The sequence below is a fragment of the Populus nigra genome, chromosome 11 (assembly GCF_951802175.1).
Source record: "Populus nigra chromosome 11, ddPopNigr1.1, whole genome shotgun sequence".
Taxonomy (NCBI): domain Eukaryota; kingdom Viridiplantae; phylum Streptophyta; class Magnoliopsida; order Malpighiales; family Salicaceae; genus Populus; species Populus nigra.
This window is the reverse complement of record NC_084862.1, coordinates 4,330,033-4,344,089: the sequence shown is the minus strand read 5'-3', so window position 1 is coordinate 4,344,089 and position 14,057 is coordinate 4,330,033. Positions and strand designations below refer to the sequence as shown.

General features: G+C 32.7%; 1 pseudogene; it reads left to right on the top strand.

Moving 5' to 3' along the window:
* Nucleotides 1-1,720: 1,720 nt before the first annotated feature.
* Nucleotides 1,721-7,982, top strand: LOC133668304 (11-beta-hydroxysteroid dehydrogenase B-like; annotated as a pseudogene).
* Nucleotides 7,983-14,057: the final 6,075 nt, after the last annotated feature.

Below are 14,057 nucleotides of genomic sequence, written 5' to 3'. Positions count from 1 at the left end.
AAAGCCTTGGTAGTCGAGGTTTGGCCTCCTTCGTTCAAGCTCTCAAGTTTGTTCATCAACTTTGCTATCTCGTGGTCTTTTGCCTTGAGTGAAGTCGAAAACCCCTCGACGAGTTTTGTCAAGTTAGCCACTTGATCCTCCAAAGATGTTGTCTCGGTCATCATCACTGACATGGTGCCAAAACCCGAAGCCTTACTTGGTGATTGACACGGAGAAGTTTCCATAGGTGAATTGTCGAAGTCACCTTGAGTGCCGAAGAGAATTTCACGCGCCCCACTTGACTCTTGTAGTGGAGTTGCTTGTGGCTTCATCTTTAAGGCGAGATCTTGTGCCCCTCTTGCATTCGAAGTTGATGTCAACTTGAGAGTCGGTTTAGTTTGTTCATACAACTCAACGATGGATTTTGTTTTCAATGGCGGGGTTGAAGAATCTTCAATAGTATGTTGGTGACTTGAATCAGTGGCCTTGTTGCTTTTCGAAGCGACAATGGTGATCATGTTCCTCCTAGTTGCCATTGAGAGTTTGTTGAAAATTCTTTCTTGAAAGGAAGAGATGAGAGGTAGAGATTTCCCCAGTGGAGTCGCCAGAAATTTGTAGACACAATTTTGAGCACCTGAAATTAAACAAGCACACGTGTACAAATATATGATTTTATTAAATATATGAATGGGTACAATCTCTATGTAATATATTCTTTCAAAAGAATATGGCAATCCTCTGATTCTTCCCTTGGATTTGATGTATGGTGACTTGATTTATTTGAGTAATCAAGCCAAGATATGTGCTTTGCAAGAACGCGAATTTGGGCGTGTATTGCGAAGCGAAATTTAGTGATTTGATGCTTTGAAGAGTACCTTTGATGTGTCTTCAAAGTGTTGTTGAAGAACTCTCATGGGGCGTTTAGGCTTGATCCAACAGAGCTTCGTTATTTGTAGACTTCAAGCGTAGATGAAGGAGGCTTGAGAATTCTTTGAAAGAGCTTCCTTGCTTGAAGAGAGAGAGAGCGAGAGCTTCCTTGCTTGCAGAGCTTGTCTTGAAGGAAATTTGTATCTCCCGGAATCCTTTGGTGATTTGATGCTTTGAAGAGTACCTTTGATTTGTCTTCAAAGTGTTGTTGAAGAACTCTAATGGAGCGTTTAGGCTTGATCCAACAGAGCTTCGTTCCTTGTAGACTTCAAGCGTAGATGAAGGAGGCTTGAGAACTCTTTGAGAGAGCTTCCTTGCTTGAAGAGAGAGAGAGAGAGAGAGAGCTTCCTTGCTTGTAGAGCTTGTCTTGAAGGAAATTTGTATCTCCCGGAATCCTCTGCCTTTAGGTTGAGGCCCTCTATTTATAGAGATCTGTAGGGGCTCTCATGTCCTTTTCCAATGCCACATGACATAATTTTATTGGTTGATATTTATTGATGGAATCTTGCATTTATGACAAGATATCTGACGGGATCTTGCATTTATGATAAGATATCTTGAATATCTCATCCCAAGTGTCAACTTTTCATTGGCCAAGAAATATATGAAGGCTCATTTATTTTCCATGTCATTTATTTCAATTTTACTTTATCCTTTCTTTTAAAGAATAAAATAACACAAGGCGAAATTTGATTGGTAGAAAATTTATGTTTCTACAATGTCAAAAGCCAAAGCTCCTCCTCCTTATCTCTTAATCTTTATTTTGATTTGGCGGTCATTTCTTGAAAATCAGACTCACCATAATCTTTCAGCCATGGATTTTATAAACTGTGTGTTGAATTGGGTAGTGCCTCCTGCTAGCTTGGTGATGCTGGCCTGTTCATGGCCAGCCTTATGCTTTATCAATAAATGTGAGTGGCTCTACAAATCTTTCTATAGTGAGGATATGGAGGATAAAGTTGTTATAATCACTGGAGCTTCTTCTGGCATAGGAGAAGTAAGTAGCCCCCTTTCTTCTCGAAATCAAGATTTGGCTGAGTAGAGATCGCCCTGTTCCCCCCCACCCGGCCTAGATGTGCTCGTTTTGCAGATTTAAGTATTTTAGTGCTTTTTTTCTATGTTCTTTATTAGATAGCCAATTGAATTCAGGAATTCTATCTTGGGAATCTGATCTTTAAATTCCATTGAAGCAAAAGAGAGGATTTTTATAGGATGTAGATAGGCTATGTCCTTGCTAATCTATTGAACTAAAACTAAGGAATTTTAGCTCATGCATTAGTAGAATCTGGAGATTGGAAGCCACTGCCGCATTGAAGGAGAGGGCTTCGAGAAAATTGACTAGAGACTTAGAGCAAATGGACTTGCTATGTAAAGAGCGTGATTTAATCGAAGTGATTTGATTGGTTAAATATTAAAGCCACAAAGATAGGAAACAAGTATATGTATGACAGGCACTTGAGGGCCTAGCTGCTGTGGTCAATCGTGTGATTTGTTCCGTCCCCGTCCCGGGTTCGACCCTCTATGTGCACGCCTATCACCCCCGCGGTGCCTAACCTGCCCCTGGGCTTGCAGGATGTCCAGTGGGCCGTGGGGAATAGTCGTGGTGCGCGCAAGCTGGCCCGGACAACCCACGTAAAAAAAAAAAAAAGTATATGTATGACAGTTTTTATTTCAACCCAAGAAGTCTTGAAATTGCATGAGTTATCCAAAGAAATGTATGAGGACAGCTTCTGTTACTGCAAAGGTTAAGACTATGATGTGATTTGGATACCAGTTTTCTCTGATGAATTTTTACCACATGCTTGATGTTCGGATCTCACTTTTCCACCATGTTAGTTCATAGCAAAACCTCTACGTAAATTATTTGCAGGGATCTCAGTGATAACCTGAAACCATTGTGATTTTATTATGTCTGCAATGGACACTTTCTGCAAACTCACGATTAATCGTCCATGAAACCAGTAGAAAATGATGTATTCAATTTATGTATCAAGATAGACATCAAAACATTGTTCATGCACCGGAAATTATACTAGCGATAGAATTCTGAACCGTGAACAGAACAGAAGCTTGCTTGACATCATCCTCGAAGGCCATTACCTAAACTAAACTTCTTTATTACCAACTCTTCATTCACAAAATTTTTTCTTCCCATATGCGTGGTCAATATTTTTATTACAGCTGCTAGTGTATTTAAAAGAATCGTTGTAGTATGAATCATGTTATGAAGTTGCTGGTTCCAATTGCAGCAAATTGCATATGAATATGCAAAGAGGAGAGTGAATCTTGTGTTGATTGCACGTAGAGAGCACAGACTCAGAGGGATCCGTGAGAAAGCTAGGCATATTGGTGCAAAGCAAGTCATGATTATGGTAGCAGACGTAGTCATGATTATGACTGCAGGAGATTTGTCAATGAGACCATAAGTCACTTTGGCCGAGGTATGTCTCACTTGTATCGCCGTAAACTAATAAATTTTGACAGATATAGCCAATAGAATCGGTTTTCTTCTAAAAGATTTCTTAGCAGCATAAGTTTTACTCTTTCCATTTAAAAACTAACAGAAAACCAGTCATTCTGCATTTCTCTTTATATTTATTTATTTAATTTTTGTGCAGTGGATCATCTTGTCAACACAGCAAGTTTGGGGCATACCTTTTACTTTGAAGAAGTTGGGGACACCTCTGTGTTGAAACATTTATTGGTAAGGGCTATAAGCTACATGAATGAATGGATAGTTTAGAGTTCTGGATGCCTGCTAATCTTAGAATCTTCGAAACTTTTCCTGAAAGATTCTTAAATTTGATTTTTCATTATTAGGACATTAATTTTTGGGGCAATGTCTATCCAACTTATGTGGCTCTTCCATACATACCATACATCAGAGCAATGGGCGAGTCATCGTTAATACAGCAGTTGAAAGCCGTTTACCTCTACCTAGAATGAGCTTGTATGCTGTAAGTATACATAAATCTAAGTGTACGAAGTTTGTTTTCTCAGATGCCAAAAAGGTTAAATTTTTGTTTTTTTCTTTAAAAAAAGAAAATTCATTCAAACCTTAAGTGAAGGGAAGACAATAAAAATAATTACTCTGATGAGAATCTGTACAGAGTGGTTTCACTGAAAATTTGATATGAAGACCCTTGTACAACTAGGACCCTGGAACTGCTCGTCAGCAGCAACCTTCAGTTGAGTTGCACATAGCTTAGCTCTGCAAGAAACTTCATCCGCGATGATCCATTACTACTTTTATCCGTGACATTAATCTCCTAGGAGTAGTGCAAGGTTACGCAATCATCTTTCACGAAATACAAACACAATAAGAACAATGGCAGGCTAGTGATGCTCAACTTTACGGAGGAATATCCTTTTCTTTTCCTGTTTGAGTGACATAAATCCATGTGATTACACTTTTTCCAGTCTCCTATAATTAATTAACCGGTGCTTGAGAAGAAGCAGAAGCACGCATTACAGGAATATATATATATATATATATATATATATATATATATATATATATATATATATTCATGTGCTGGTTTCATGAACTTTCTTTTACTTTATTCTTTTCACCAAACTCCACATTCAATGCTTCATTGTAAATGGCTGAGGCTTCTCTATATTCTCTTAAATTTAAAACAATTCTTGCTAGGCTGCTAAAGCTGCTCTGGTGAACTTCTATGAGTCATTGAGATTTGAAGTGAGTGGTGAAATTAGAATAACAATTGCAACACATGGTTGGATTGGAAGCGAAATGGGAAGAGGCAAGTTCATGCAAGAGGATGGCGCAGAGATGCTGTGGAAAGAAGAAAGAGAAGTAAGATTTTGCTCTCAAACGTTTTTCGGAATGCTTTGCTAATCTTTCTACTTAGTTAACATTAGCATCTACTGCTCGTAATTCTATATTTTCTTTGTTATAACCTAATTTTTGACTATTTTAATGATGATGAAAAAAATAATGATGATGAAAAGCAAGTAAAATGAAATAAATAAAGAATCGATTAAAATTTAGGTTAAGAGCAACATGATTGGAAGTTTTGAGGTTTAATTAAACTTTGGAATTAATCTAATTAATCCAATCAAGGATTTAATTGGAGAATTGATAAGTTTTGAGACTTAATTGAACTTGAAATTAATTTAATTAATCCAATCAAGGGTTTAATTAGAGAATTGATAAGTTTTGAGACTTAATTAAGCTTGGAATTAATTTAATTAATCAAATCAAGGGTTTAATTGGATAATTGATAAGTTTTGAGACTTAATTGAGTTTGAAATTAATTTAATTAATGAAATCAAGGACTTAATTAAAGAAATATCAAAGTTTGGGGTTTTAATTGGGGTCCAAATTGCAAAAATTAAAGTCCAAAGACTAACTTGTAAAAGGCACCAAAATGCAGGGGTCCAATTACAAATTAACTAAGGGTTTAATTACAAGACTTCCAAAACTTTAAGTACCAAAATGCAAATTGCCATTAAACACTCCACTGTTCATCTCCTCCATCCCGATTCAACAGAAACGGCTGAGAACGTGGGTAACGTTTTTTGCCCACGATGTGCCATTAATACATGCTAGGAGGTGTAAGGGTGTTGGGTGGCTTATAAAGATTGAGCACAGCAAAGAAAAAAGAGGAGGAAAAAACTGGGGCGAAAAAAATCTAGGAGACAGAAAGGGGGAAATAGGGCAGAACCGAGGGGCAGGAGAAAAAAAAAACCCAAGAGAGAGCACGAACCAAACAAAGACTACATAGAGAGGAGTATTGCTTTTACCATTGCTTTCGTCCCTGTAGACAACGAATGACAGAACCAAGGGGCTGAGGGGAGAGAAACAGAACCAGGGAAAATTTTGGTCCATCAACCAGTAGTACCTCGTTCTATCACCATCGTCTTCGTCTTGAACGGAGAATACTGGACAGAGGAACAGGGGAGGAACCACAGAACTGGGGAAAACTGGGGGGAATTGGACTGAAAAGGATAGCGAAAAAACCAGAGACAGGGGATCACAGAACCAGAAAAAAGACAGGAGAGACAAAGAAGGAGCCACGAACGGTAGAAAATAAAGAACGCAGGAGACGGAGAGAACCTGAAGAAAAACTGTGAAGAGGAACCGAGAGAAACCAGAGCAGACTTTCGTTCCCCTGTTTCTTCTCAAAGAAACAGAGAAGGCCACAGAGAAAGGCCACGAGCAGAGGACGAAGAAAAGAGGCAGAAGACGCAGGATACCGAGAGAAAAACAGTGAGCATAAAGGGAGGATACATGCAGAAGGGAAGAACATAAGCAGAGGAAAGCCACCGTGACCAGAACCATTGTTGCTGCTGCCTTCGGTGTTTCCAGAGCCAGGTAAGTAAGCTTCTTTTTCCCTGCTTTTCATTTTAATTCACTTCCTACTGTACATTCTCACTTAATTCCTTGATCTACTAATGCACGCGTGATTTAGTTCACGCGTGCTTCATGTTGCCCAGCCGAGTCACTGGCTTGGACCAGTGACCGGGCTGGGCTGGCTGGGTCTAGCCCAGCCCATGTGGGCTGAGTTGGACCCAGCCTAAAAAAAAATAAAAAAAATAAAAAACAGAAAAGTAAAAAAGGTAGAAAAATAAAAAAATATGTGCATGCGTAAATAAAAATAATGTAAATTTATTGGTTTATTCACTGACGCCAGAGTCAGGAATAAAAATACCGGTTTAAATTTATATTATTTTTATTCGTTGTATTTTATTTTATTTATCTAGAAAAAAAAATATGTGCATGCGTAAAAATAAATTTATTTTTATTTATTTATTCACCGGTGCTAGAGTATGGAATAAAAAATATTGATCTAATTTTTCTTCGTAGCTACGAATTTTTACCAACGTCAGAGTTGGAATTATTCGAGCTCGAATATTCATTGACGCCAGAGTCAGGAATATTATAAACAAATCATCATAGCATAAACTAATAAACATTTAGCAATTTAAGACAAAAAGCAATGCAGTTTGCCTTAGGCAAAACGTTTAAGGGGTGATAATATCTTCCCTTTTACGTAACCAGTCCCGAACCATAGAATCTCTGTTGATCAGTTATGGTTCCTAGTGACCATAATACTAGGTGGCGACTCTCCAAATAAAACATTTTTCCCCTAAAAGAACAAGATGCTAGAAATCTATTCTTTTTCATAATAGAATTATTTTTAGGGCCACCGCGATGTCGGGTGCGACATTCTTATTGAAATTCTCCAACAAATGAGATTCACACGCATAATATAAAGATTTTTCTATGTTTGAATTACTTAAAAGGATAGGGGGACACATTGATATGTTGGGAGGCATTAACTTGCATCAACATGTCATTTTTTACTGTAAATTAACTTCAAACTTTCGATTCAAAAGTCTAAATGGTACAGTGAAATTTTAAAATATAATTTATATTATTTTTTAATATATTTTTTTAAGTTAAAATTTGTTGGAATTAAAACTTGAACATACTTATATTATTTTATATTTAATTTTTATCAAATAAATAAAAATGATAAGATTCGAACTCGTGATTGTTTAGTTATAAAAATTCTGATATCATGTCAAACAACTAATTCAACTCAAAAACTTAGGTTATTAGATAAAATTTTAAAATATAATTTATATTATTCAAACTCGTGATTATTTAATTATAAAAGCTCTGATATTACTAATTCAATTTAAAAGTTTAGATTATTAAATAAAATTTTAAAATAAAATTTATATTATTTTTTAATATTCTCCATAATAATGCTATCTCCTGTCACATTTCCCGTTTGTTTTAGGTAAATGGGACTGGCGGGCCGGTGGCTATGCAAGGAGGATTGTGTCGGGGGCTTGCCGAGGAGATCAGTATGTCAAACACCCAAGCTGGTATGATGTATTCCTCCTTTACAGGATGTTTGCACCTGGACTCCTCAATTGGACGCTTCGAATGTTGCTTGCATCACACGGTTCAAGAAGAATGTCTCTGGCAGGCACGGGGAGACCTTTATTTGAAGGCGGCGCGCAGCAGCAGCCCTCCGAGGAAACTTCTTGCATTCTCCCACCTCAATCCCTAGAAAATACAGATGCGGATACTAGAATAGAAAAGTCTTTTGGCTGGTAATCAACGATGTCGTTTGGCTATTTTATAGCTGGTTTTGTTTACATACTGCCCGTTAGTGTGGTTTTCGCTTCACTTCGGCTTTGTGGCATTTTATGATGAGATTATGCATTTGAAAATGTTGGTAAACTTGTGTTTTTTTAAAAAAAATTTATTAAAATTTATTTTTTTTATATTTTGAATTGTTTTGATGTATTGATTTTAAAAATAAAAAAAATATTATTTTAATGTATTTTAATATAAAAAACACTTTAAAAAATAATCATAACTTCATTTACAAATAGAACTATTGAATTACTTATTGTGTGTAATTACAAGTGTTTTTATCCTTCATTGTCTTTTTATCTTTTTTTTCTTTGCGATGCAAGAATTTGTATTTTGATTGTTCTTTTTAATGTCTGAGAAATTTAAAATTTCTATGAGAAGGTGTTGGGAACAAATTCTTTTTGGTAACGGCTGTTTAATATTGTAATTGTTATTATTTTTTAAATTTATTTTTACTTACAATATATTAAAATAATATTTTAATTTTTTTGCTTCCCCGAGTACCAGCCGTGCTAATGAAGACCTTTGATTTGTAAGGAGACAACGTCATAAAAGATTAGCAAGATAGTTAATTAGATATCTATTTTACAAATAATTATTAATTTAATTACAAATTTAATGAGCAATTATGGTTAATGGATCTTACAATAATATATTTTCCTAAATAGTCTAACCACAGAGGAAAACAATAATAGCAATACGAAGCAAGCCCAACACCTTATTTTCTTTTTCCGAGAATGTTTAGGGAAACTTCATAAAAGTCCCCAAACTTTGAGGCTAGTCTTCATCAGGTCCCTAGCATATTTCTCATCTCAATTAGATCTCTAATATAGATAACAATTCTCAATCATATCCTTCATTCAATTTTAGTTAATAAAATCATTAAGTGATTCATAATATTTTTTTAAAAAAGGTAAATTTTTTAGGATTTTTGCTTTGAATTACGTGAAAATGACGTAGCAGACCAAAATTAAAATGAAAACACAAGGATTTTATATTTATTTTGTATAATTTTATGTTCTATTACATGACATGACATGACGTGAAAAGTTTTAGTTAATTAATAGGTAAAAGGAATAAAGAAAAATTACTTGATTTTTTCATAATTATTTAACCATTATATTAACCTAAACTAACATAAGGGTTTGATTGGGAATTCATTGATACACTTGAGATTTAATCAAGATGAAAAATATGTTGAGGGCCTAATTGAGACTTCCCCTACAGATTGGGGGTTTTTTTTGGCTTGTCAAAATATTTAATTCCTAATTTTCAATTTATTGCCGCAGCTACTGAAACTCCTAAAAGAAAAATTGGTTTATTTTTTACTTTGTTTAGCCCCTGGAGTTGCTTGAATATTGGGATTTAATCCTAGCCACTAGAAGTCTTTCAATTTAGTCCAATTACTCACAATTAATTGGAAGATAATTTATTCTGGGTGTAAACACAAGGCATATCAACATGGGCCTCGATCACGGACCATCTCTGAGGAGCATTTGGTAACCATCCATCAGGCCAAGAAGTAATCTCCATTAATTTTGGAAGTAATCTCCATGAATATAATTCAATTGGTCAGATTTTAAAGTTGTTCTTAAAATATCATTAGTTTAAATCTCACAAATCTTAGAGTCATTAGAAACTTATATGATCGTTAACTTCAAAACTTATTAAATTAATCGAGGTATGCACAAGCTAACTCAGACACTTACATTAATAATAATAATAATAATAAAAATCTCCATTCATTTTTTTTTGCTCCCAGAAATTAAACTAAAATCGACAGTAATTATAATGTCAAACCAAAATATATATTATAAGATGTTATGGATATAATTTTTTATTTAAATAATATACAAATACGTGTATTTTGCTTAAAATATATATGTCGAGACTTAACAAGCAAGCAACAAGAGCAGGCCTGTATGCATGAGCTTGTTGGTTGTCTTGAGCAAAGTAAAATGGAGGGCAAAGTCAGCGAATATTTGCTGCCAGTTATTGTGTTGTTGTGCCATTAATGAATGATGTCGACTTCCTCTGCTTGTTGGAGGGCTTGGTCTTGATATTTGGTATTGATTTGTGGCACTCCATCAGACGCATTAAATTTGGTAATGACTTAGGGCAGGAAGCAGAAAAGAGATATAAAAAAATATTTTTCAAAACAATGGATATTACAATTCCATACAGTATATAATAAAAAAAATGAAAATAAGTATTTTGGATGCTTAAGCTATGCCATTTACATTATTATCAACGTCCACGTTCAAAGTATTGTTCATAAAAGGTTACGAATGCACCGGTTAAAAAATTGGGAAAAAAAGACATAAACAGACGTAGCTTATTATTATTATTATTTTGATAATCCTGGGTGTCTGGGCCGACTAATCTTCGGATCCACTGAACACCTTACAAACCTGGTAGACAGGTAAGACACCGCGGGGATGACAGACGTGCACGTTGAGACTTGAACCCAGTATATAAAGGCAGGGAAACCTTGCCAAGACCGTTGGGCCACAAGCCTCGGTGCAACAGACGTAGCTTGTTGATAGTATATCTGATAGCTTTCTTTAATAAAATAAATTTGAGTTATAATGGCTTCAATTTATTTTTTTATTATTAGAATGGGAGATAGTTAGGCGCAATATAGTGTGCTAATGATTGTTTTTAAAGTTATTTTTCGCTTGGAAATTTATTAAAAAATATTTTTTTGTTTTTTAAAAGTTATTTTTGATATATCAGTACATTAAAACAATTTGAAAATATAAAAAAATAATTAAAATTTTTATAAAACCTTAGCGCGTGAATAATGTTCTCGATAATATATTTTTGTTATCAAAACGCATTTGAGAACAGTAAAAAAAGAGAATTATTATGAATTGTGCTTCATGATTTATTTCAATTTATTTTGTATAGAGTTATAACAATCATAGAAAAATATACTGATATTAGGTTGATGCTGGGGTTTTTGAGCATCTGTTTTTTTTTATCATATTATAAAATAAGAAATGATTAAAAAAACATAATTATTAAGAATTAGACTTCATAATTTATTTCAATTTATTTTTTATGAGGTTATTGTGGTCTTAAAAAAATATTATTGTGGTCACATTAGAACAATTCTTACATAATTTAATTTGAAACTCGAGTTAGATAAGAAATATGGTCGAGAGGTTTTAGGTTTGACTCGCTAAGTTTATTTAATGATACTATTAAAAAAATTTTACATTATCTTTTTTCAAGTAATTTTTTTTATCCTACCACATTGTAGTATAGGGAATTATCTGGTTTATAGCTAAAACAATTATAATTATCATAACATCTATAATCATAATCCGATGTTTAAATCAAATCAAATACAATTAAAGATAAAAAAAAATATAAACAAATATTATAGATTGGAATATAATATTTTTTCTTAAATCATTATTTTTTTTTTAATTTTATCGTTTCATATTATATTTACTAAAATTTGAACATGATGATTTGATTTCTTCAGATAGCTTGCTATGGAATTCTTGTGGTAAAAAAAAGTTCTAGCATTAGGTTTATTTTGATTTGACATAATGAGAGTGTGTTTGGTATTGAGGTTGCTGTTGTGGTTGTGGTTTAAAAAAAGTTGTTTTATAAAAAGTACTTTTAGTTGAGGTTGGTTTGAAAAAATAGGTGTTTGGTTAAAACTGTGGTTGAAATTGAGGTTGAACAAAAAGTAGTTTAATGTGTTTGGTTAAAAAAATATTTTTCAAATTGAGGTTATAAAATATATATATATATATATATATATATATATATATATATATATATGAATGATTTTTAATTTAAATATTGTAGATTTAACTACTGTTATTACATCATGAAATAAATAATATTGATATCAAATATTTTTTATTATTCCATTAAACTATGTGCAATGTCATCACATACGAAATAAATCTATCAAATAAGGACTATATTTTTCATGGTTTCTTAAGCGCGCAACAACAAAAACTGAAGTTTTTGTTACGTCATCAAGCGATCTCCTTCTAATTTTTTGAATAAAACACAATTAAAATAAAAATAAAAACTTATTTTTTTTTAACTGGGTCGGACCCGTCAAGAACATAATTGGAATTGCGATCAAATTCCATAAATGTTACGTCATTATGCGATATCCTTCTAATTTATATAGTGTTATTAAATAATATTAAATACTAGTTTTTTTTGAGTAAAAGTCAATTTTTTTTTAAAAAAATTTACAATTTCATTACGTACAAAATTCATTTGACAAGAACTACAGTTTTCTAAAACATTTTGAGCGTGCAATAAAATTAGGTAAAATATTATCATTTATAAAAATTGAGATTACAGTACAAGTAAATTTAATTCATCTTAAACTAATTTAAAAAAAAAATTCAAAAATATTGTTCACGTTCACGTGAATAGTATGAGTGAAATCATTTAACTATACTGGTTTTTCAAAAAAAAAAAAAAAGAAACAGTGAAACTTTTCATGTGAGTGAATTAATTCATGTTTTTTGAAATTTTTTTTTAAAAATAAATAAATAAATAAACTGTGCACTTTAGTGAACAGCTACAGTACTGTAGCTGTTTTTCCCAGACGAGAAGCAGCAAAATGCTGCTTCTCCTAAACCAGCGGTGCCATGTGGATCCTACCCACTGAAAGTACTTTCATTTTAATTACCAAACGCTTATTAACGTGGTTGCGGGTGAATCTCACCCACAACCACGTTACCAAACGGCCACTTAATTTTATTAGTTAAAAATAATTAAAGCTTCGGAATTCAAATTTTACACTAAAATAAAAAAAATCAAGATCCCTTTTCTTTAGATGTCCATGGGGCGCTCATTTTAGAATTCTACTCCTCAAAGTTTTTTAATTTTTAATTTTTGATCATTTTTTTGGGTTTTTTACTTTAATTTAAAACTTCATTTAAAACTTCAAAAAAAAAAAAAAAGAAACCACAAAAAAAAAACTAGAAAAGAGAGAGGAAATAGTTCTTTAGCCACTTTCTAGCAATAACAAAAAAATATTTTTGTATCAATTAGTTTTATTTGACAATAAAAATACTATTTAAGTATTTTTTAACTCTTTATCTTACTGAAATAAATAGATTTGTTTTTGAAAAGTTTTTTATTTGAGTAGTTTTTATTTATTTTTTTGGATTAAAGGGCTATTAAAGATTAGAAATGTGTTTATTAAGTTTTCTAAAATGTTTCTTAGATTTTTAAGTAAAATAAAAGTAGATAATAAAGATTTTTTAGGTTCTAGAAGCCCTTTTTTATTTACTTTCCAGTCCCAAAAAAAGGTTAGACACACAGACTTGGTCTCGCAGACTAAAGACTTCTCTTTTTTAGACAGGGCTGTCCCATCAACATCCATGCGCCCTAGTTCTTGAGGACTTCTGTTTTCTTTTAAAATTTTAATTAAAATTCTTTAGAATAAAATAATTGCAATTATATTTAGAGTATTATATCATTAAATTCCGTTAAATTCTGGAATTTTTTCTTCAAATTAAACTGTTAAGGTTCTTATAATATTAACAAGAGGAGGCCCATACGCACGAGCTTCTTTGATGATATGTATCAGATAGATAAGGTGGCTGTCTGGTAACGGCTGGAGAGAATTATATATATATATATATATATATATATATATATATATATATATATATATATATATATATATATATATATATATATATATATATATATATATATAAAATGGAGTGCAAGGTCTGCTGCCAGCGATTATGATGCTGCCAAGCCATTAACGCATCACCAGAACAGAAGCATTGAACTTTGACTGCTGGTGAGGACTTGGTCTTGATATTTGGTATCGATTTGAAAATGAGCCTCGGAAGCATTAAATTTGAAAATGAATAAAATAGTCACCGACTAATTCTGTATTTATTATTGTGGTTTAAGATGTTTTTTTTAATGTTTTTTTTGTTTAAAATAATTTATGTGTATATGATAATTTCTTTTAATAAAAAAATTTAAGTTATAATGACTTCAGTTT